The sequence below is a fragment of the Limanda limanda genome, chromosome 18 (genome assembly GCF_963576545.1).
Source record: "Limanda limanda chromosome 18, fLimLim1.1, whole genome shotgun sequence".
NCBI classification, from domain to species: domain Eukaryota; kingdom Metazoa; phylum Chordata; class Actinopteri; order Pleuronectiformes; family Pleuronectidae; genus Limanda; species Limanda limanda.
In genome coordinates this window covers 14338251-14357298 of record NC_083653.1, presented here as the reverse complement: position 1 = coordinate 14357298, position 19048 = coordinate 14338251, and the positions used below count along the sequence as shown (strand labels likewise).

The following is a 19048-nucleotide window of genomic DNA, read 5'->3' as shown; positions in this document are numbered from 1 at the left end:
CATGCGGTGTGCCTGAGGAAGTGGCTCTACATCCAGGACACGTGCCCATTGTGCCACCAGAAAGTGGAAGAGAGGAGCCAGTACAAAGCTGAAGTCTCTAACAACAATGAGGCCTAGGCAGCCGTCGCGTCGGCTCAAGAATTTGAGAAGATACTTCCTGTTTTGTCCTGCAAGGGTGGAGTTCGATCAAAATATTTCTGGCTTCACTTGCCGTCAAACTTGAAACTCTGACCTGCAGCTAAGGTGTGAAAAACACCTGGTCAAAGTGTTTGTCTTTAACAAACTCGGAGAATAGTTTTTTGAACTTGTATGGAGAGCCAGTGAAGCAGTTTTCCATCAGCTCTGCACCAACCCGAGAGAAAATCCGAGGTGTCTCGGATTAAAGGGATTTTACCTCTGTCCTTACTACTTGTCCCTAGTGTGACCTTGCTTACATATGTGTACGTTTGTGGACTCCTTTTTACTTCCTATCTTTGAAAACATTCATTTCCTGCGCCGAAGAAAATCAGCAGCGTGGCTTCACATGGAGTTTAACGCTGGTGATCTTTGACCCATACTAGATCGTCTGCATTCGCATATGTGTGGCCGTGACTCATGCACACCACAAAGCTAATCGTGGACGCCCCTTAATACGCTACCATAGGGCTGCATACAGCCGCAATCGTAACTTTGACTTTAGCGTAAATGGTGGTGCGTTGAAGGCAAGCGTTGAAATTACGAAAGTTGAGATGGGAACGTTTGTCGTTCTCATCTTGGATGTTAATTACACGAATTTATATATTTGTTTAATAAAATACACTTGATGTTAAAGTATCTTTCCTCACAGCAACTTCTTACACCTTCAGTTGATGAGAAACAGCAGCTGCTGCATCTGTTGAGAACTACAAAACAACTCTGACACACCCACCGACCCAGAGAAAACTAACCTCGAGGCTCGTCTACATCGTTTATAGGAAACATGTGGTTCAACCTCCAAATTGTAGAAAAAAATTAGAATGTGCCCCACGTAAAGAGACAGCGTAGGAAGCGGTTGACCAATCCCAACAGAGTGGGACAGTTTGCCAATCAGAGCAGACTGGTCTTCATCACCAGGAGGTCTTAAAGTGACAGGAGCTAAAACCAAGTGTTTGACACAGAGGCTGAAAAGAGGAGCTGCAGCAATGGACAGTTAGGAAAATGAGAGTGATGTGTTTTCTGAACATTAGAACATGTACAACTTTTACAGTCATAACACTGAATAAAATGATCAACCCGAAGACGAGCGAAGACGCCTTTAAAGACGTGTTTCTTTCACATGGAGAAAATAACCCTAACTTGTTTTGCGTGTCTGTTGTGAGCCATTTTGTACGAGCAGTTTTGTTCAGTACATGCAATTTTATTTGTGTTTCTGTTCACTGGCACGGACGGGAGCTTTCAAGTCAACAAACCAAAAAATCAAAAACTGTTCTTTAAGCTATTATATGTGATATTGACAATGTCTCACACTAGACTTTAACTCTGACATCTTATGGTTCTCTGAAGCCTCTCTCCATCTTAACAGTGCAAATGTTTGGAGAGCAGATATCTTCTTTTTTCCCTCCATTGGTGGCACTAGAGTTGACATCCAATTGAATAAGATCTGCTTCCCCCTGCAGTTGGAGAAGCATTAGAAATAAAGCCCGACCAAATGGACGGGTCATACATCATTGAGCATTACTCCTGCTGGCCTGTGACTCTAAAACACAAATTGGATTACCTGTGCAACCGCGCAGAATACCAGCATCGGACAGACCCAGACAGACGGAGAGACAGACAGTACATATACTGACATGTGCAAAGAGCATGATCCAAACATGATAAAACGCACAAGTGCATTGGGTCTGCAGTTAAAGGGATTTCACATATTCGGCACCCACACACAGACACACACAGACACACACACAGACACACACACACACACACACACACACATACACACACACAAACAAACACACACAAACACACAAACTCACAGTGTAATTTTTGTTCCCCTATAATAAATGCCACATTACAGTGATGGAGAGCAGAGGACCACGTCATGTAAAGGTTGCCGTGATGGAATCTCTGTTTGAAGTTGCCGGCCTTGACGTACGAGATCAGATCCTCTAACTGTTTATGGCGCTGTGAAGCCAGACAGCATCCATATCCTGTAAAACAGCCCACTGGACGCCGGGGATTTATTAGCGAGGCATCCAATAAATCTAAATACTCATCTCTCCAAACAACCCATTTCTGGATTCAGAGTTTTTGTTCTTAACGGCCGAGACCCAGTGTTTTACCACTAGGGTCGTCAGTGCTGCACCAGCAGCTTTTCAATAATGAAAAGTGGAATTTACAGCCGGCCACTGATTGACCCATTATTATTATTCGAAACAACACATTGTAAATGGAGCTGCAGAGGAATCGTCAAACCCTGTGTAAACCACAAAGCTCCTGTGAATCTGGAGGGTTGTAAAGGACACCGTGTCTGTTTAAGGATAATGAGAAAACAGGTTTTCTGTTAGAAGATGCATTAATGGTAAGAGTAGTGCAGCAGTTATTCATTTCCAGGCATTTACCTGCTCCTACTTGGATCAACCGACAAAACAAGTCCAGATACCAACAGTTATATAAGCAGCTGCTTGACATCACAACATTTTCTTGCTGGAAAAAACAACAGCGTGGGGAGTCGCAGCACAGCTTTAATTTCTTACTTCAAAATTTAAAATTACTTTTTGGAAAGTCCTGCACTTTAACTTAAAAAAAAATATTAATGATATAAAATATGGTGGTAAATATGATATGAATGTGTACATTTGGTAAGAAAAAAAAACAGATAAAATGTCTTCATGGTATAAAAGAATACAGAAGAGGTTTATCATTATGTTTTATTTTAATTGGTGTCTTTCTCTATTCCTCTTCCTTATTATTATTATTATTTTTATTATAAGATCCATGAATAATCAAATAAGATTGGTATGTATAATGTCAGAGCAAAAAGTGACTTTAAATGATTTGTTTTGTTCAGAGTAAAATTCAAATATATTCAGTTTAATGTCACTTGTAACAAAGAAAAGCAGCAACTTCAGAAGATGAAAAAAGATAACATTTGAACATTAGATATGACATTTTAAAGGCATTATCAGGATGCTTATCAATTATTCAGAAGAAAACAGGATTAGAAAAAATATAAGATATAAATCTATTTCATCTCAGGGCCGCAAATATGTAATGGAGAATGTGTGTTTTTGTTGTATCTGCTATTTTGGGAATTTAACTTTGGGACAGACCCACATTTCCTGCTGGTTAAAAAGCCTTATCTGAAATCTGATGCTAAGCGAGTTGACAGCAGCCTGTGGCCACTGTAATCCCCCCAGAATGAGATTATCCCTGTGTGGATATAGTGGGCGGTGGTGAGCGGGGCACTCCCGTCGGCTGTGTGTTGAAGACGGAGCCCACCGAACCCCTACCACTAATCTCTGTACACTGACACACCTTGACAGGCTGCATATAAACTCAGGCCCGACTGGGCTTCAACAGGACTCACATCTGGAACTCCAAACATGGACTTTAAACCATCATCTCTCTGCTTCTCCTGCTGCTCCTGGGCGTCTGCAAAGCTCACGATGAAATTGTAAGGAATAATGCACGAAAATAAGTTTTAAATAGTATTCTATATAATCAATTAAACGTTTCCCATAGCCCGGGTTTCTGTCTTCATCCAGATATTTGCACTAGACTGAGTTTAAATTCTATAAAGTAGGGGTGCAACGATTAGTCGACGTCGTCGACAAAAATCGATGACCAAAATAGTCGCCGACGAATTTACTAGTCGATGATTCGTTGGTGACGTCATAGCGCGTGTTTCTCGTGCCGCGCAGCGGAACTAAACGTCGTTTTACCGGAGGTGCTGATGAAAGCAGCTGAGGAGTGAGCCATCTCGCTCCCTTCCTATCTCTGAAAGTCGCGCATGTGCAATAGCGACGAAACATGGACCAATGTCGGCGTCCGCTGCCGCGCGCAGTCGCGCACCAGGAAGTAAAAAGTTCGGGAGAACTTAATTCTTAACATGGCCCGAAAAAAACTACCTGCAGTATCTGTACAGCGGACCTGTTCTCCATGGAAGCAGGACACGCGCATTTGAGGAGGAGTCACGTTTGACTTCGTAACGGAGACGATGCGAGTCGCCTCTGTCAGATGTTATATATAAATGTAAAAACCTGCGCGCAGGATTCTAGCATCCATTACAAAAATATGGTTTAAACTTTTTATTAACGAGTTTAAAAGCGTTATGTTATCCTATTGCCTTACAAACGTCTTTTTTTTATCACAATTATTTAGTCAGAAGAAGACTGTTGTTTCGTTTGTTGATGTTTTTATTGCTGTTACTTTCCCTGTCCTTTTTTGTTAACACGAAAAATGGATACTTGAATTTTAATTTATTTTTAGTACCAGCACTTGGCCTGTTATTGGTTCACAGTAAAAAGGGAAACTTAAATTTAAATTAATATTTTTTATTAGCACTTTGCCTGTCCTCGGTTTTAAATGGACAAAAACTTGATTTTTCTTTGCTTTTGTGTCAACAGTACCCTTATATGCAGCAAAGTTTATTAAAAGACATTTTTGTTAATGAAGTATCAATCTTTATTGTCTTTATTTTCAGTCATCACATGCCTTGAACAACCTCAAGCAAAAATTTAAAAGCTGCTTGCTAAATAATAGCAATTGAGAATTTGTGTCATTCATAATCCGATTAGTCGATTAATCGTTTCAATAATCGGTGACTAATCGACTATCAGAATAGTCGTTAGTTGCAGCCCTACTTTAAAGCTCATTTTCTCTGCTATTTTTTCACAGGATCTTGGTGCTGATAATGGTAAGTGACCAAACCTCCTCACACCTTTTCCCAGTGAGGTCTAAACAACCTCTAGAATGCATCACATGTCTGCTATTTTTCTATTCATTAGACACCTCAGGGGACATGTCTGACACGGAGGACATTACTGCAACTATTCTAAGAAGGAACAATGGTGAGCATTCAATCGTGATGTTACAAGGACGGCAAGGAAACATTCGTTTCTCACAGTATCAGTGCAGATTTTCTATATTCCATGATGGAGGGCATGCTTTTTTGGATAACAATTTCTCATCTTGATTTGACGAATGTTTTTTCACAATTGTCTTTTATTGTAATAGGCTCTACTGATTTTCTGATGGAGGGAGATGTGGTGATCCCAAGAACTAGGACCGCTATGAAGTGTTTCTATAATATATACTCCTGTCTATGGCCAAGGTCTGCCAACGGGAACGTGGTGATCCCTTTCCTTATAAGCCAAAAGGTTTAAATATTTTAAGGGAACACGGTGGTGAAACTGGACTGTGCATGTTAACACGTCACTGAGTGGATGATATTACTGATTTAATACTTTTACCCACAACTTTAGCCGGCTCTGAGAAGAGAGAGATTCTGAATGCCCTGAAGGACTTTGAATGGATACCTGCATTCGCTTTGTCCCACGGCGTACTTGACTTTTGAACCAAGTTATGGGTGAGTCGAAAACTAAAGAACTTGCATGTGAAGGGAGTAGGTCATTCATGTATATGATAGAGTATACAACTATAATATAGGGATGAAGGTAGTGGGACACTAATGAAAATTGCATAAGAGAAGAGCCTTTAAAATACGTCCTCTGTTTTGCTCCTGTTACTCTTTCACAATCTATTTTTCTCTCTTTATACAACGTTAATGTTCTGCCTTAGAATCAGTCGTATTTATGATGATATACAAATATATACCCATATGTAAAGGTGTGAGCTGATAATACCTGTTTACATAAACGTTTGATTTAATTTGAGAACCACTGAGCTAGACTTTCTAGCGAGTTAAACATCCTTCTTCTTCACTAAGACCTGAGCTGGTTCTTACATTCCAAATCATCTGTTGCTACAGCAACAGATGTTAACTCTTCATCCACCTCCCCGGTGCCTTTATCCTTTTTTCCGTTCTGAAAAAGCTTGTGATATCCACAGCCTTGAAGTCTTGCCTCAGTTAATTAGTTCACTAGCTACCACCAGATGTCAACTCTCTGTCTCTCTCACACCAAACACGCATGTGCCAATGTAATGTGAAGTAGATCAGCTGTTTGAATGACACACACGGGATTCAGAACGTCATAACATTTAAAATCAACAATATCCTATTTTGTTTTCAAGGGCTTTCATGCATGAATGGAATTACGTACGAATAGAAACACACAACCTCGCACAAATGCACATGTGCACACACACTGGCAAACATCTAACAGTATGCATACATTTACACGCATCTTTTTAATTCATTAAACATTCATGGCTGTAGCCTTAAATGCCCTTGTATAACAGCTCCTAGCAGCACACATGGCATGAGGGAACTGATCGGGTCAATCATTTATAAAGACCTATTTCTTTATTCTTTCAGCAATAAATATCAAAAAAACAAATCCGATCCAATATGTTTTCAGTGATAATAAGGCAACGGTAACATTTATTTTAAATACTGCACAGTAATATAAGGAAATTTGGCTTCCTGTCAGATTGTGTGCAGTGTGCTCCAGTACTTAGCATAATGTCTAATATGCAGCCAAAAAAAAGAAAGCAGGATAACCAAAAAAGGCAAAAATGATGAGAAAGATGTGTAAAACAAACCCAAAGACACAAATGACCATCAAGAGATACAAAACTAACGCAAAGTTCAATAAATATTGCAGCTACTCTTCGCATCTTTTTTCAGTTTGGGCTGCTATGTGTGTACGCAGGGGTTCAACCCTCTACACAGGTTTAATACACAACAGGCAGGAGTGTACAACAGGGCTTTAAATAAGGCAGGACGTGCTGCTCTGATCCTCATCCCCCGCCCCACCCATCTCCCAAAATGCTTTCCTACATTTGTCAGTCCCCTCTCGTTGTTAGTATCACACATCTCTAGTTGACAGCCCCATCTCAGCTCCCGACTAAACACCATCAGAAAACAAATAATTTAAGCGTGTAAGCACAGGGTCGCTGACATTGAAAATAACATTACTGTTTTAATCAAATGTCAAGTCGCACATTCCATATTAATTATCTCCGTCTCCCTCTGTCTGCTATTAGCTGTACCTCTTTACTGGGCTATGTTGGAGGTAGGGCTGCATCCAACGTGGCATCCTCCAGCACGAGGTCCTGCACTCGCTCGGCTTCTACCACGAGCACACTCGCAGCGACCGCGACCATTACGTCAAAATCAACTGGGAAAACATATACTGGCGTAAGATCCTCACTTCGTTGTTCATTGATTCCGATTGATCTATTTATTTGTCTATTCGATACTTACTGGGATTTTTTTTATCTCAACAGGTTTAAAAAAGCAACTTCCGAAAGATGGACACGAACAACCTCAACACTCCATATAACTACAACTCTCTGATGCACTACGGAAGGTGAGAGAGAGCAGACACGTCGCACTTCGACAAATGAATCAGTGGTGAACCTAGACATGTATCTGAACAATTCTATGCCTCATTACTGTTGTCCATATCTGTAGAACTGCCTTTGGAATTGGAAGACAAGAAACCATCACCCCCCATCCCCGATAGCTCTCTTGCCATAGGCCAGAGAGGCGGCATGTCCCGCATCAACATTCTGAGGATCGAAAGGCTCTACAAGTGCTGGAATTACATGTGATGAGGACGATCACGAGATGGGTTGATCTGTTTCTGATCTGTTTCATCGCATTAATGTAACAGTACGGGAATAAAAAAATGAGACTTCATGAATCTTCTGTCGCTTGTCATTCACTGTAAAGTAAATGTATGGTTTTCGGGTTCTGGTGCGACGGCAAGATGGATGTTTAGAGAAGCGTTGAGAGTATTTTTACATATTAAAGTCAATTTGCTCATTTTTAGCCTCCAAGACAGCCTGCGATCCAAAGTTTGATAGATGTGGTAGTTTACCAGGCAGGAAGGATCTAGCAAAATACACTGAAGTTGCATTATGGGAAGCTTACCAACATTAAGGACCACATGTCTGAAACCCTGCCACATCATTACAGACAATTCTAGTTTTACTTCCGAAACTTTGTAGCAGCACAATAGGAAATAAATGGGGTCTATTCTTTTGAGCACTGATTCAGTTACACCACAGTCTGCCAAGGAAGAAAGGTGAAGTGATTGTTTTTGGGTTCCACCAAATCGTGTTTGATCGAATTTCTCAAATGAGCAGCACGGTGATGTTGTGGTTAGCACTGCTGAGTCACAGCAGGAAGGTTCTTGGTTCCAATTTCAGTTTCTGTGCTGACTTTGCATGTTCTCCACTGGTTCTGCGTCCACGTTTGTGTGGGTTTCCTCCGAGTGCTCCGGTTTCCTCCCACAACCCAAATACCGATTGAGGTTAACCTAATTGGAGTGTCTCAAATTGATTGATTGATAGTGAATGGTTGTTTGTCTCTGTCTCTTTGACCCCTCCTCTTTTCTAATGTGTGGGCTCTAGCCCCCTCGGGCCCAAAAAAGGGATAGTTCAACCCGAAAATGAAAATTCACTCATTACCTACTCACCAATATGTCAACGGAGGGGTGGGTGTTTGCGTGTTTGAGTCCACAAAACACTTTAGGAGTCACAGGGGTAAACAGTGTTAGAGCAGAATCCAATAAAACAGAAGTTACTGTTGACCAAAGATTCAGACACCACACAAGCTGTATGGAGGCACGTTACCTTTTTTTTGTTGTTTCATTACGTCTGGAGAAGGACTCACAATTGACTTAAATTGTATTGGATTCTGCTGCAACACTGTTTACCCCTGAGGCCCCTAAATCCTAACCCCTTCCATCAGCATAGTGGTGAGTAGATAATGAGTGAATTTTCATTTCTGGGAGAACTATCCATTGAAGGCATAACAGGTATAGATAATCAATGGATGGATTGATTTCTTAAATGTATTGGTGCTAATATGGCTCAGCAATTTCAACGACTACCCATTATTCTGGATTCAACAAGGATAAGATATAGATGACATCAACGAACAATGTATAAGCTGTGCATGTATCTCAGTTTATATGGATCTAAGTTGCGTGTGTGCAGTAAAAGCCTGTTGAAAATATAGCTCCCTAAAAAGGATTTTATTATATATCCGTTATTGTTACGCGTTATCCTATCGCTTCATATTACTTCAAATCAAACTTGGGAAAGACAGGCAAAGACAAAAACAAATTTAATTAGATACCAAAATGACTGAAGGGCAAATACGCAGAGATATTTTCATAATAGAATTTATTTCCATTTTGTCTCATCGTAATTAAGTTTGGGATTTGAACACCAGTAAAGAGCAGAGAGTGTTATCAGAGCGAATCAGTGCTGCAGCAGCTTCACCGAGCTTTGCAGGGCTGCATCTCTGCGGAGAGCCATAGATGTTCTTCGGACCCGCAGATAAACCCGTCTCCTCCTAGTCCCTAACCCTGCAGAGAAATCAGCCTTTTTTTCCACTTGGCCACATCCCACACGCTTGAAAACATTTTTTTTTCACTCTCCACCCTTTGAAATCCTACCCATTCTTATTCTTCTGTATCACCCCAGTGAGAGAGAGAGAGCAGCGTTGGGTGAGAAAGGAGTAGCGGGGGAGTGTTTAGGGGTGAGATAAGGAGAAAATGCCTCGGAGAGAGGGAGCAGATTCTTATTAAGCAAATTTCCCTCCTCTCATGATGTATAAGCGCACTAACAATCATGACAGCGTTGCATGTGTTTTCTCCGGCGGTCCATCTTAAATACGGCTGCAGAGGCCGTGGCACAAGCCGAGCTCGGAGAGAGCCAGTGAATCTGTAAAGTTCAGATGGACACAGAGCCTTTAATGTTTCGTAACACAGTTTCAGTGCATATCAATCGTTCTGCCCATGAAATATTTAAGATTTACTTGTTTATTGAAATATTTAACGCCGCGGCTCTGTTCACGCTCCAAGAAGCTCAGAGACTTTTTTCCAACGGCAATTAATTAAAGTTTGCTTCTTAGAATCCCGATTAAAGTGAAATCACCAATGAGCCAGAGATGGTATAAGTGAGGAATAAACAGGCCACCACTGAACATTCAATGCAACTGGAGTCTAATGAGTGATCTCTCTGAAATATGGAGTCTGATGTAAAGGAAAACACATCATATGGAATACTTGATCTTTCCTTTGATTGTTCACAAGGGTGCCTCCATTGGTTTTAGTGTAACTGAGGCCAAATGATATATAACATATATAAACAGAAGCCTGATCTCTGGCGTATTACCCAACATTATACATTACTGACTCATATCTGATAACAGCCTTAAAGCTTTGTCTGTTAGGCTCTTACAGATGCTCTTTGACCGGACTTTAAAGGGCAGTGTGTATATGACCAGCACAGTCTCCTGTAGGATGTCTGCTCTAATGAGCGCAGGCCAAGCAGAGCCAAATGGAGTCTGATCTGTGGTGTCACTGGTAATACACTGACCGGCCATAACTGCTGGCTGGCTGAGCGGCTCTCACCCGCACGTTATTAACACCGCTCAGGGTACCTGCCTCTCTTCAAACACCATAAGCTTCAACACACAGCTCTCCTCAGTTCACTGTGTGATCTGTCCGTCACCCGCCAAAAGGAAATTAAAATGTTCTCTCCGAGTAGTGCTGCCATCATGGCCAGTCCTACCCTGGATGGGTTACACAATTTGAATTGAAGGTTGGCTTTAAACCTTCATAGAAGAAAAAAAAGACCTTCACACCACTTTTTGAAAAGTCGACTGTAAAACAACACACGTGTACTGTGCGTCTGTCGTCTCCACACAGGACAACCACTGCAACTGAGGATCCTCATTGATATCCTCATATTTCACTCAGTAATAGTTGCCGATACCAACATGGTAATGGTCTTAACAGGAATAGAAAAATCCTAATTCATGAAACTCTTTATTTGTAAAAATTAAACAAAAAAAGACTTTTCAAACAATTCAATATTCAGCTCAGAGAGTAACTCTGAATCCATGGCGTGTGATGATATTCAAACAGAACACTCAAATGCATTGAACTTATTCTTTTCCTTCTAGTTTTTGTGACTTTTCCTTTGGTAATTCAGCAAAGAATCCAATACAAAGTGAACTTGCGAAAATATAATTAAAAAATGTTGCAATTACTCCAACACTTGATTTGTTCTCTAACTCAAGCTGGAGACTTATATTATATTAGTTTGAAAAGACTTTCGCAGAGAATGGAAATCTTTTTCTATACAAATATAAAGTCACGTTAGAAAGGGCTCCCTTCACAGTCAGTATGGATAAAAGTAGCCATGACTGCATCCGATATCTCTTATAACTGGATATACTGTATGTGCATGTGATTACTGTTAAGTAAGAAAAATGTGAACCTGTCAAACAAAGCATAATTTAGAAAACAGCAGACAAAGCTGTTTGTGTGATGATGTGTGATGCGCGACACTAGAGAAAAACAAGTAAATTTAAATAAATACACGGAAGCCTTTGTTGTTGCCCTTTCAGGCCCTGTCGAAACAATTAGCCGGCCGAGGGATCGAAGAAACTAATACGTTATTGTTGAAGCTTTCATGAAGTTTGACTCAGCTTCTCTTCTGCAGATCTGAGGAGCCATATGCAAACTTCTAAGACGTCTGATCCACGAACAGCTCCCCCGAAAAAAGCAACCGTCTGTTATCGCTGCATTCTCACATCCCATAAATATGTCATGCATATGGTTTTCTGAAATGGAATTTGCCGTCTGGCATCCCTTTAAATGCAAAAAAAAAAAAAACGACATTTCAGACGAAAGATCGAGAAAGGACAACACGGACGAGCGAGCTGTACGAAACACGTGTTTTTACAGGCCAATGCGGCATTTCCATTTAAAGCACCGGCACGTCAAAGAGAAATAATGTTTTAAAACGGCCTTTGTAAATGTGTAAATCAGACTGAGGCATTAGTCTACAATCCCTCTGAGCTGTGTTCTCTGAGCTGCACCACATCTCTGTCAGCGCTGAGGAATTGCAGCTGTCGAAAAATGATGCGGTCCCATTAGTGACGGAATCCAAGCTGAGACGGAGCCAGACAGAAAGGCGCTGTGGGGACACGATGATAACAAGGTACTCATTGGAGGTTTGAGGGATGATGTTTGTGCATCACTCTCTGTGTGTGTCTGGTGAGAGCGGGGGCCAGCGGAGGAGATGGAGGGGTTAAGATAAAGAGAGAGAGAGAGAGAGAGGGAGAAAAAGGATGGGGGAGATAAGATGAGACAAATGGAGATGGCAACAATGAGAGTGGGGAGCAAGGAGGAGTGACTGGGGCAGTAATCAGGGAGAGGCAACAGTGAAATACATGAATCACAGTGGTGACTGGAGCGATTGAGGTGACCAGATATGGAGGGAGAGGGAGGCGAAGAAAGAAAGAGAGACAGAGACACAATACTCAGTGCCCTGAGAGGTTGGCAGGTTTGTCCACGGGGAGCTACTGATCTCTCATCCTGCACATCACTTCCCCTCTGAACTGAGCCATGTGCATCACATTGAGATGTAGGCACGTCAGAGGAGATGACGTCATTCACTGCAACAGATCAGGAGAGTGGGCCAGGATATGATGTCATGAAACAGTAGCAACTTTCGAGTGTATTAAATTAATAAGTAGAGCCATTTTATAAGACAATCCGACACTCACACAACTTTTTTAATAGAACTTACTTACAGCCTGCAAAGTATACTATAACAATAACTATAACTATTAACTCTATCAAGGAAATAAAATATTCACAGATCACCCAATCAGGTTTATAAGCTTCCATTACTTCAGTGTACTTGGTGCCAGAGAGCCAAAGCAAACAGGATAGTCAAAGTTCTAATGTTGGCCTTCAAGAGGTTTTGTAAAGATTCACAACAACAGCTCCTGAAGTGGCAAGAAAACATTTTACCTTAAAAATCAAAAGAATCCCATTCAAGTGGATGGTAGTTCTGCCTCCGCTTATTAAAACTAGGTTGTTGAACACACATATGTCGGTACAACAAGCGCTATGACTACAACTACTACTGCAATCCTATTATATATGATCTAATATTGCGTGTGTGTGTGTGTGTTTGAGAGAGAGAGCAAGTTTGAGCGTTGGTGCTCATGCCACAGAAGGTATAAAGACGGACAAAATGACAGCTCCCCAAAAGCCCAGGCAAATCCTTTTGATCACCACCTGGGGGCTGGCTTCAGTATAGTTCATAAACCCTGACTTATCCAGGTTAGTGGATTGGACATGGATCAAAATAAAAAGTCAAAACACACATGAAAAAAAATGTTTCTCAAAGATGGTTTCTGTCATTCTGGGTAGTTCTTATCTCACTAATGTTTGTTCAAGTGTTCACTTTCCTGGTAACTTTGGTTTTGATTAGTTAATTGAAGCTTTAAAGTGGGTGGAACATCGTGATTGACAGCCGAGACTGACTCATGATTGGTCAAGCTAGTATATCTGCAGGGCCTCCCTACTGTCAGTCCTGCACCGACTCTAGAGCTAACTGCGTAAGACGATGGCGTCTCTATACAGGATGTTTTGGACTCATCGCTGGATCGTGGGAGAAGGTGGAGACGTGTCATCCATCTTGACATACAGTCTATGGTTCATGCGTATGTGAGCACGTCAGCATGATCTGCTTGTGAGCAGTGTATCAGCACACTTGAACGTGCAAACTAAGGACGGGAGAGTATAATTACTGCTATAGAAACATAATTGCAACCTTGAAATGTGGCAATTAGACAGGTTGTATGAGTCCGACTCCTCTGAGCAGCAGAGTGGATGACAGCTTCCAATCCCCATGAAGTCTTCCAAGAACATTTATTTCGTGCCATTAATAGCCCCTCTCCAGCTTTCACATGCAGTAAAGCCTAGTCTGAGTATCCTCAGGTAATTATCATGGCATTAGGCTGCACTTCACTCGCTTTGTCTTCAGTGGACTCACCAATGCACCCATGTGGATTCTACTTGTCCAACAGCAGCTTCTGATTTTCAACTGATAATAAATCTCGTTTTTTTTGTCTGTTATTTTTGAGAATGTGCTTCATTAACTTTTTGGGGCTGGCTGCCAAATCACTTTCAAGCCAATAAATTGGATTGTGATTTGCAAACTGTTAATCACGCCACAGTTGTATCGCGAGTGCACAAGAAGAAAAATCTGATAAAATGGGCAAGCAGACAATCGTGAGATGACAGAAAGATGAATTAATTCCCAACAGCATTAAAGAGTGATCCCGAGAGGTAGGACATTTACTCTGCCTAAGTGTTCGACACCAACAAACACACGTTTAGATTTCAGAGCTCCCAGATACAGAAAATAAGGGGATATTATGTTCTCTTTTTAATCTAAATGTTTTTCTTTGTTTACAGCATAATTTTCCTAGGAGGATATATTGTCCCTGCAGAGATGTGGTGCACACTTAAGATATTTATAACTTAGTATACTTGTATGATATCCAATTAAAGCTGTAATTAATACAGCAGCATTGAGCTTCCAACAAAATGTGAAACTCAGTGCATGTGACAAACAAAAAGCCAGGATCAAGATCCTTGGAAAGCGGCTAAAGCTTCACAAACAAAGCCCACAGAGGTCAAAAGTCTCAGAGTGGGACTGAAAATGTAATTTCAACGGGATGCACTTTGACGGCATCTTTGTGGGCTCTTCTCTGAGCTGATTGTGCGTCTCCTCTTTATGCCCTCGCGTACTTCCATCGCCTGGCTCGCAGACAATCGGAAAATGTAATTTCTTCTGGTTGAATGAGTGGGTTGGAGAGCACATTAACGTCCACTCAGGCAATGTCTGTCTCGGTCTTGGAGCAGTCCACAAGGACATGCTAAGTCAGCAGAAAGGTCAAACAGTTGGCAGCACAAAGGGTGTCTGTAAAGGGACATTTTGTCTGTTTCTTAGGTGTCCAGTCATGCTTCTTGGAACTATAACGATTGGAGCAATACAAATTTCACAAACGAGGGAGATACAAGTTTTTTCTTCCTTTTATATGAACAGAGTCTGGATGTTTCTGTTCATATTATACACACGGCCCAAGCCACTCAAGGCAGATCTGATGCATTATCCTTCCACTTGAAAAAGTGTTTCCATTCAGGAAGAAACTTAACGGGGCTCTCATGTCTGATCTCTTCCCCCTGCCCTCATTGTACTTTCATAGCCAGTGGAGAAACTTTCTGCTCCTGGATGTATCCATTTGAGCTGTGCTTGAAACTCCAAATGGAAAGTTTTCCAGCGATTGTGCAGAGATACAACCGTGAGATGTTAAGAAACTACCCACGATTCCAAAAAGGAAACCTCTATGCTCCGGCACAGGGAAACAGCAGTGTGCGGTGATGTGGATGCGTCCTCCTGCTCTCTGTTCATCACATCTGACACAAAGCTGGTGAAGGAGGCAACAAAGGAACTTGTGGTTCTTACAGCAACCCTTGACGTCGGGATTTGAGGAACTGCACTTCCCAGGATTCCGTAAATGGAAGCAGGGAAACATATTAGTCGCCAGTCTATTCAAATAATCTGAGGATAGAGTTTAGAATCTCTTATTGTGAGGACCAGTGAGGATGGTGCTTGTGCATTAGAAAATTGCACAGGCTTGTTAGCCTTTTTTATCAGTTCAGTGCTTCTGATTACACTGTGTGTGTGTATGTGTGCATAGGTTTGTGTGTGTTAGCTTGTTTTTGCAACAACAGTTTGCGTTCGGATGCAATGACACAAGAGCAGCCTCTTCAAACGAGGATGTGTGATAAAGCCAGGGTGATGCTCCTTTTAGTCATTTCCTTTTTCTTTCTCCCGCATTAGAGTATCTTTAAGTGGCAGTCACACAGTACACTTTGTGTCACTCTGATAAATGGATTTCCTGCTCTGAGATCTGAAAAGCCTGAGCATATGTTTGTAACAGGGTTTGTAACAAAATAAAAAAGCATCCCATTTTGAGAGGAATAGCTTTTCGTCTCTTTTTCTAAAGTAGTTGATTGGCATGGGCAGTCTTCCAAACCAGTTAGTACAAGAAACTAATTGAAATTTTTCCCCTCTTCTCGTAACTAAGTTGACATGTAGTTTGCCAGTATGATACCTCATGCGATGAGAGGCTCATCAGACCATGAAATTGAGCAATGTTACCTTCTTCTATATCAAATTGTTGAGGGAAAGACTGGGGGGGGGGGGGCAGAGAAAGTTGTAGAAAGCTTAATCTCGACTAATAATCATTGGGCAACGACGTCTAAGAGAGGAGACATACGACTTTTTACATCAGGCTCCACTCCAACAGCTTCTCAATTGTCACAGCTGATTCACATCACTTTCATCTGTAGCTCTTCTCTTTCCGTCTGTATTAAGTTATGTCAACCTGTTGCATCAGTGCACTCGAGTGGATGGGTCTAGCTGATTGGACCAATTAACAACTTTGGAAGAAGAACTGTGTTCCTATATCTAAACTACTAGTAGTAGAAAAAACAAGGCAGAAACGATGCATGTCTATATGTATACACATAGACAGGCACACATACAGAAACACATATACACTGAATATATATTATGACAAAGAAATGTAATCAAGGCTATATATTTTACATTTTAACCACACACATATCTGTACTTAAATATGTAAAATTTTTGTAAATAACAATCAACAAAAGAAAAATGGGGCAAAAACTCAAATACAACCAAATAGATAGGACTAGAATTAAGAAACTATACATTTTTTTACCAAATATATAAATGTGCATATTTTTTAAGTTTATTCTGTAAATCTATTTACATAGACAGATATCAGTAATGATAAACGCTGTTACTACCATGACTGCAAAAGGCTCAGCCAATATGATTTATTTGTGCGTCTCGTTTGCAGTAAAGTTAATCGTGAGTGATTTGACGTAACAAACGTGGGATGAAAGGTGTGTGTACAAGTATATTTAGAGTCCACGGCTAGAATGAGGCCAGCGTCACAAACACCGAGAGGCCTTTCAATCTGAACATGAAGGAAAATGTTATAGTAACATGCCCGCGTGGGGGTTGTGCCTGATCTGAAAGGAGCAATAAACTTCCACGCTGACATATATTGCACTTCCAGCTCAAACACACTGTAAAAAACACAACATTTGTGAAGCTGCTGCGTGAGGGGTGTTGAAAGGTAATAAAAACAGAATAGTGTTTCTCCATGGAGTGTAAAATAGGATGGTTTGGCTGTGTGCAGAGATGGAGGACAGCGGGAGAGCGCAGAAGGAGTGTGGGTCGTGGGGGGTAATTCAGCTCTGATCGCACGTCCACCGTCGCTAGGCACGGCGAGGGAGGCCAATGCATCACACCGCAGCTCTGTCCGGAGTGCACTCTTATGATTGATCACCTCACGCTGGGTTTTAATTTAAAGTCAAAGGCATCTATAGATACCTGTCAGAGCGGAGCAACCTGTAATTTCTCCTCCCGGGCCGGGACCCTCGGCTCTCTGAGCGAGGACCCGCCAAACACCAGGCGGAAGCTGGAGCCACGAGAACGGCCCGGGAACAAAGGGGAAAGAGAAAGAGAACGAGAAGGTAATCCCTCATCTCGCCGATTGATTTCTGGCAGCTGTGACAGAAAGTATGAGGTGTCCACCGGTGATTTGAGACCAAGATGGAGTGCAGCAGGTGAGGCCCTGTTAATGCTGAGTGAGTGTACAATGAAAACATGACTGAAATCAGATATAGTAAAACAACCTAAAATTTAGAGGAACATTATATAATTTGGAATTTTTTATCAACCAATTCAGCTTAAGCCTCTCTCAAAATCAGTTTACTGCATTTCGTTCTGATCTAATATTTGGCTGGAGTTGAACTGATCTATGATCTTTATTATCTAAATATCAGGGGGAGATCGCAGATTACGAAAATACAGGGATTTTTCAACCCTCTCTCTTTTCATGCTCGGGTTCTGACGTACGTGGAAATTGTATATTCAGAAATATCGACTGCTTGAGTTATAGAGACTTGGTACTCACTCTCAATAAACCTCAAAAGACCTTTTTTGTTGCAGCCTTGATCCAGGGGATGGGATGGGATGATATTTTGCTTTCCTTTCTTTCCTGATTGATTTTTTTAAATGATTTTTTTCTTTATTCTGTTAACGAGTATTTTTGTATTTTTCTTTCAACAAATAACGAAATTGTATCACAAAAAAATGTTGGGTTATTGAATAGGAGATGAAAGTTTTTCTTATGTACCTGGCGACTCGGCAACTTTTTGTATTACAAATTATAGCAGGCCTCACAGAGACATAAGGTCACACCCTTGAACGGATTCACATCCTTCAGAAATTGCATTTAATTCTTGGCAAAGACTTTATGGATCCTCTAAATCGTTGACGTGAGAACAAAGAGTTCATCCATTAGATCCTGTGATTTAAGACCTGAAAGTCTAATGTATTTTCAGCTGTTTTACTAAAGGAAGAATTGTGTGGTTTTCTCCTGCACTTATAAAATATTCAAAGTTTTATCATTAATAATAAAACATGACCACAATACAGATCTAATATAAATCACAACTGGCTGAAATGAATAAATCTTTGCCATCTAGATAAGAAAGGTTTTAGAAAATCCACTGTTCTCTGCACCATCCCATTCCCTTGCTCTTATAACAGGACTGGTGTTTCTTTTTCTGGCGGCCTTGGACTATCACTGAGTTATCATTAAAGCAGACCCTCAGGGTCCCTGCTGGCAAAACCCTATTCTCATTCGTTGTTTGTGACCTCCAGTTTTGCATTCACAATGCAGGACCTTGCCCTGGAGGGCATGACAGGCACCTAGAGCGCTACAGGAAGCAAAGTAGCCTGGAGCGGGAAAGATATGAATATTTGACATTTTCTTGGGTTAAAGGTCATGTACTACAGGCACTGCACAGTACAGACAGTATATGGGCCTGGGATCTGTGGATTTCAGTGTGAACTAGGGACTATGGTTTTGCCAACTCAAAATGTTCCCATCAGTATGTGGCATGGTTGCACATGAAAAGCCTGATGGGCTAAAGATTTGTAATTACAAACTCCAACAGGAGGTTTCTGTGAT

General features: G+C 41.2%; 1 protein-coding gene and 1 pseudogene across 1 annotated transcript in view; one reads left to right on the top strand and one right to left on the bottom strand.

Annotated features, from left to right (window-relative positions):
* LOC133024655 (MAM domain-containing glycosylphosphatidylinositol anchor protein 2-like) overlaps positions 1-19048 on the bottom strand; it is a 171991-nt gene that overhangs the window by 126862 nt on the left and 26081 nt on the right.
* LOC133024518 (low choriolytic enzyme-like) lies at positions 3561-7695 on the top strand (annotated as a pseudogene).